The following is a 7,131-nucleotide window of genomic DNA, read 5'->3' as shown; positions in this document are numbered from 1 at the left end:
AACAATGGTAAATCAAGACAAAATTCATGAACACCAAAAATCGTAGTAGTAGTTGCATAGATGGTTGGAATGCTCGCAAGCATAGTTCGATTGAAGGCTTCGGTTCATTGAGTTTTTTTTTTTTTAAAAAAAAAAATGAGTTTTAGCAAACCATAACAAGGAACTTTCATGTGTTCAACATCACCTTTGACTTTGGCAACACCTCAGCCTCTAGCAAGTTCACTTGAAGAAAACTCTCCTTATCTATAGAAACAAATAATTCAATCCTAAATGAGACTTTCTTTAATTTAAGGAAAAAAAATGATTAAAAAAGCAAATTAATAAACTTTAAGTTAAAGTTAATTTAAAGTCTACTTAGTGGTGATTCTAGGAAGTGTTTCGAATCTTTTTAACACTTGAATTTTTTATCATTCAAGTGTTAGAAAAGTTGGAAACATTTTCTAAAATCAATGTTAAACATACTTTTAAAGTCCATTTGATAATTATTTTAAAAAACACTTTTAGTCTAAAAAGTGTTTTTGAAAAAAAATTAAGTATTTGACCAAATTTAGGAAAATTTTTGAAAATATGAAAAATCACTTATAGTATTTTATGGAGAAACACTTGATATATGATTCTTCTAAAAACAGTTTTAGAGAAAATACTTCTATTAAAAACACTGTCAAATGCACTCTTAATAAAAGGTAAGAATAATATGTCATTTCATTAATCAATTTGTTCACAAAATACTACATAGTCCATTCACCGGTGATATTTTGGAGATTGATGTGCCCTTAAGGTTTGTTTTCCCTAAGTTTCATATTTATGATGGAATGGAACTCGATGGACCACTTAATGGATTTTTGCAAGCGGATGATGAATAGGGAAAGTGCTTAGGAGTATGTGAAGGGATTTAATACCACACTTACGCAAGTAGAAAGCTATGATGATGTAACAACATGGGTAACCTTTAAAAAGGACCTCTTAAAGTTCTAATGCGAAGACAACATGCATGGAGGAGGCTTTCAAACATGCTTATAAATATGTCTACTTGGAATAGTATATGGTTGTGTCCCAATTAAAGGTGATAGATACTACCAATCGCTTGGGAAAGAAGTCTAGAGGTGAATTTAATAGATCTTTAGTGGGAAAGTTGAGATCTTTAAAGGGAAAATGGTTGTGAATAGAACAAACGCCACCTTTTAGGCAGAGAATAAAACATCAATCAAGAGACATACACCTTCTTTTTATTCCTTATGTTGAAATGCTTAATAGATTGTCATAGTTGTTGGATTTTCCCTTAGCCATTTCTCTTGGGATAGAGCCCTTAAATGCATGACATGATATAACAATAAATGAATTTCATTATTTATATTATAATTTTAGTTTTTTTCTTTCACTATCCCATTTATACATTGTGTATGTTGAGTATTCAAGTCTATATCACTTGCATTGTATATGATTTAGGTACATTAGGTGTTGCATAGAAGATCCAAGTCATAAGTTCCTTGCAAGTTGATGACTCATACACAATTGATTCATAGACTTCATTATGCATGTCATTATATTCTAGGTTCACTTTTATCTATTCTTATTCCATGCATTATATTTTATGAGAATTTTGCCTAGTATATCTTACATTATACATGACTTAGGTATCTTTGAGGTTATATGGAAGATCCAAGTCATGAGTTCTTTACAACTAGATGATTTGTTCATAGTCAATTTATGGACTAAGACAATCCATTTGAGGTTATAGCGCATCACCTTCTAATTTGAGGAATGGTTGGTCTTGGCCATCAAAATGGGGTTTTCATGATGAGTGCACTAGCGTGTATGGTTACATATTGGACATGACCTATGATGAGTCATGACATAAAATTATTAGGTAATCATGACTTTACCAAACTGCTATATTGTATTGTCTTTTAACCTTGAGAGAATATTGAATTTATACAGAAGTTCGTAATGACTCTAACCTATGGGTACTATCATAATCTGATAATATATTTCCCTATGGATTGAGTTACTATTGATGAAAACCGATAACAATAAGTATTCTTAACAAAGACATCGTGATATCTCATGGACTTTAAGACACTATGTCTCATTGGGTTATCATAAAAATGTGTGATCATGAAATCTATGGGCCCGTAGTAAGTCCTTTAATAGAATTTGATTATGCTCTTAATGAGTTATAATATATCATTTGATCATATAATAAGAGGATTTGTAACTCAAGGATTGTAGAGGTAGTCTTAAAAGACTGATAATTTTCACCTTATTAGACTAGGAATGACCAGTTCATGGGAAGACTATATACAATGGATAGCAAGTCATGGACCCAAACCTTAGTGTCTCGTCATAATATATATATATATAGTATTGGAGTGTAGTTAACTTTCAGTAGTGGGATGCTGAATCAACTTTAAAATTAGATTTTAAGGGAGCCAGTATTGTCCTATGGGTCCCACTTGTTCATACCCGAGGTCATATTTTTTAATGACATGATTTATGAGGGTTGGATGAGTTTTTAGTTCATTTGTGCGTATAAGGGCATTTTGGTAATTATATAAGGTTGTATAGTGGTAAGGGAATGATATCTTTGGATTAGGTTAATTTATTAATTAAAGTCGGGTTAATTTATCAATTAACAACTTTTTTGGGCTAGATTAAGTGACTCAAGCCTATAGTGGACTTAAGTCACTTAAGCCTAGTAGGAGACCTGTAAAATATCCATTTCAAGGATTAGGTGTAGACCCTCCATTTTGTCCTAGTAGCACATGTTATTCTTTGTATTTTTCTTCCCTTCTCATTGTCTTATACCCATCCCATGGTGGTTCATTGTCACTCATGTGATTTACTATTTTTTAGTCACCTTTGGAGATTCATTGTCAAGGGATTTTCATGGATATCGATTGTAATCTTAGTTGCACTTTAGCTTAGCTCACTTAGTTCACTTGGTTGCATTTTAGGTTTAGGTTACTTAGTTGCACCCTTTAGTTTAATTCACTTGGTTATATTCTATGTTTTAAAAACCAAATTGATCATTGAATTGAAACAATTATTGATTCATTGTTCACTGGTTGGACCGACGATTGAATTGCGATCAAATCAATGATGTCATAAATATATAATTTATATTTTATTAAAATTTAAAATAAATTGAAAATGGAAGATATATATATATATATATATATATATATATATATATATATATATATATATATATATATATATATATATATATATATATATATAAGTTTAAAAGATATTAATGTGTTTTACTTATATTGAATTTATGAAATGACATACATATTTTATTTTGCTACTTTTACAATTCTTAACAATATTAGACAAGTTATAGATTGGTTGTTTTGCATTATTTTGAACCTTCAGTCCAAGGTTCAAGCCCCCCTTTTGCACAATTTGAATTTTGTTTAAAAAAGCTAAAAAGAGGTTTATAACCTCATTCAACCTAAGCAAGACAAGTAGCCCTTGGGCCATGATAGCAACATGTGCAATGTGGGGTGACCCATGAACAACGATTAGATGCCCATTTTGTTGAACCGAACCAAGAGACCGGTTCATCAATTTGTTGGTTCAACCATTGATTTGATGTTAGTTTGATGCACCCTATGACTCACAATGTGAACCTGATCAGATCAAGGTCCGAACAATGGTCTGATTGGTTCAACTAGTCGATTGGTCTAGTTTTTAAAATATTGATTACATTTTAGGTTTAGGTCACTTTGTTGCACTCTTTAGTTTAACTCACTTGGTTTCTAATCGGAGTCAAAATATGTGCTATAGTGGCACATGTTTGATATGATTTATGTACCTTAAGACGTTCAAATCATTTGACTTGACCCAAATGGATGTTAAGACCCTAACCATGAGTTTAACTTTTATTTTGGATATTTATCTCTAGTTTAAGGGAAGAAATGAGTGCAAGTTAAAATCATTTTAGATTTTGAAAGAACAAGAAATGGTTAAATGAGAAAGTGAGAGAGTCAAGACTCATGGAGTATGAGAAGAGGCAAGACGAGGATATTATAAGTTTGAGAGATGAAGAATGACCATTATTAGTAAGAAAGAAGGCACACAAATATGGGAAATAAGGCATGAAACAAAATTCATCAAGTTTCCATGGAAATTTGGAACTCAAAATCTAATAGTAACATATACTTTGACTTTAAGGTAAAATTTGGAGCATTTTCCAAAGTCAATTTTGGGCAAGCATGTATCATTTCAAAACTCACGAAGTCAAAAGTGATGCACAAATCAGAGATGAAACAAGGAAGTTATGTGTGTTTGAAATGAACTAATCAGAGAAGAATACTGAGTTTGAAATTGGTAACTAGAATTTGAAATGGTTTTTGGTCCTTTAGAACTCAAAGGAATGCAAGGAAACTTTTGGTTGATGCCAAATTCGAACAAGAGGCACACATTTCTCCTACTTATGAGTTTAAAATTGATTTGGAACTTACCCAAATTTCGAACTCAACCACTGGTGATTGAGTTTGAGTTTCAAAACATGTCAAAACGAGTTCCAAATGCCTTCATCCAATTCAAAATGCATCATACTCATTTAGAACTCGTAATTTTTGGTTGTTTATGACTTTTCTTTGTAATAAGTGACCAATGGGAGTGTGCCACATGTTAAGTTATTGAATTTACTATATAAACTCTCTTAGTACTAAGAGCTATTTTTCGAAAGTTTAATGTTTGTGGTGAAAGAAGACAACAACTCTGGTTTGTTTATTTTCTTCTTTATTGAATACATTGCTTTTATTTTATTTATTTATTCAAATCATAGATAACTCTATTATGAATTGTGAATGTAACATCATCCTCATAAGAAGTTAAAAAGCTAACTTGGGGCTTGAAATATGAAAACCTAAGGGCTAAAAACTTATAAGAATAATCGGTAAATTATTGTAATAATGAGATTAATTAATGGTTTGAGTTACAATTTATTAATTTTTTATCTTATCTTTGCGAGTTATTTCAGGGAATGATATGGTAGGTTATTACCCGATACTAGTGATTCTTGGTAACTCTAGATCATTAGTCGTCCTAGCTTTCTCTATCGCTATCTACCTTAAAACAAAGTTATAAGAAGTAGGAAAGGTTAAAAAGTTGAACCTTGAACCAGTAATCAATCTCATTCATTTGATGGTTTAAGAAATTTGTTTTAAAAATGAAAAATTAGGTTTCAAATGTAATTTTGAGTTATAGAGCTAAGGTTGATTAGGGATGGCAACGAGGCGAGTTCGGGACGGGTCGCCCCCATCCCAACCCAGCCCCGTTTATTTAAAATAATTCCCATCCCCGTTCCATTTAAAAATTTAAACGGGGCGGGGCGGGGCAGGTATGATAAATTCTCATACCCGCCCCGTTTAACTTTCCTATTTGATTTTCTAAATACATGCATAAACTCACTCTCCATTCTTTGAAATTGAATTGGGCCTTTGGGCATTTCAGCATTGTGTTTCGAAATGGAGAGAGAATTTTCCGACGATGAGGAGGATCGACAAAACCTAATCGACGAACATGAGCGGAAGCTCCCTCATCGATCCGGCTTCCAGATAGAGGATTTCAAGTCTAGACTTTCTACTCATCGTTTCTCCTTCAATAAGAGGTACCTCTTCGCCATCTTCCCCCCTCTCTTCATTGTCCTCATTTATTTCACCACAGATGTTCGAAACTTATTTACCACCAGTATTTCCATCGTTAAAGCCGATTCTCCCACTGATCGTATGAGGGAATCCGAATTGCGAGCTTTGTATTTGTTGAGGCAGCAACAATTGAGTCTCTTCTCTCTTTGGAACCATACTGTATTTGTTGATTCTGCGCCTATTCCTTCTAATTCTTCCAATTCCACTCTTGATTGCTCTACACGACAGGATCTTCTCTCCTTTGCCGATTTTAAATCTGCTCTACTGAAGCAGTCGAGGACCGCCCCGAACCCGATTATGAGGGTATGAATGGATATAGGAGATGGGGGATGTGTGGAATATATATTATATGTTATATATTCATATATTATAAACAGGACGGGGCGGGGTGGGGCGAGGGAATACCCAAACCCGCCCCGAACTAGTCCCGGGTTTTAAAAAAAATTCCCAAATCCATTTATTAAAATTGAACCCCATCCTATTAGGGGCGGGTACCCGAAAAAACCCGTCCCATTGCCATCCCTAAGATTGATCATGGATGACTAAGGATCCCAAAACCCTAATATCACTCTACTAAAAAAACCTTTGCTCTTTCTAATTTCTATACCTAAAGTTAGATTATGGAAAACCCTAGACTTGAATCAATTGAATTAAAAATTAATATTCACTTTGTTATTAATTTAGCTTTTTTCACTTAGTTTCATTTCATAAAAATCAATCCATATATTGTTTTTTACTTTGGGATTTAAATAAAAGTAACTCTTTTAACCTAGTTTTAACAAATTTTGTAAGCCAGATGACAATATCCAGAATACTACAAAAGTCAGAGTAGTTTTTTCTTGGTTAGAGCTACTACATATTTTAAATATTTTGATACAAAAAAAAAAAAAAAATCAATCAATTGCATTTTAGGATAAACTTTTAAGAATATTTTTTTATTTTAAAAAAAAATTATTTTCAAATTACATGACCAAAAGAGCTCCAAGATATTAAAAATTTTTACTACCTCAAATTTAAAAAATTTTAAAAGTGATTTTAACCACATAATTGATATTAAAATTTTTGAAAAGATTTTTAAGTTTATTTTTTAATCTAAGAGTTCTTTCATTTTATATACAACTTCCTATTTTTCTTTTTATTTAAAAAAAAAATTAGAAAGAGAATTCATACCAAAACAAAAATTAGAAAGTGCATTCAAACCGGTACATAATATTAATCACACATCATGCTTTTGATTAGCTAAGGTCCCAATTTCAAGCCTTTCCCGTCTAGTCATCTATCTTTGTGATCACAAAATTTGTGATTTAACCAACACTCGCTCTATTTCTAAGTTCAACACCAGTTGTGGAATAGAATACCCAACTCCCAACCTATTCAAAGATAATCCCTCAAAATGAAGAAGGCATCACAAAACCATGTTCTGCAATGCCCAAGTGGTTCTAGGAAAATAAAACAATCACTTGAGCAAGTC

The sequence above is a fragment of the Vitis vinifera genome, chromosome 6, assembly GCF_030704535.1.
Source record: "Vitis vinifera cultivar Pinot Noir 40024 chromosome 6, ASM3070453v1".
In the NCBI taxonomy this organism is placed as follows: Eukaryota; Viridiplantae; Streptophyta; class Magnoliopsida; order Vitales; family Vitaceae; genus Vitis; species Vitis vinifera.
This window is presented reverse-complemented; position numbering follows the sequence as displayed.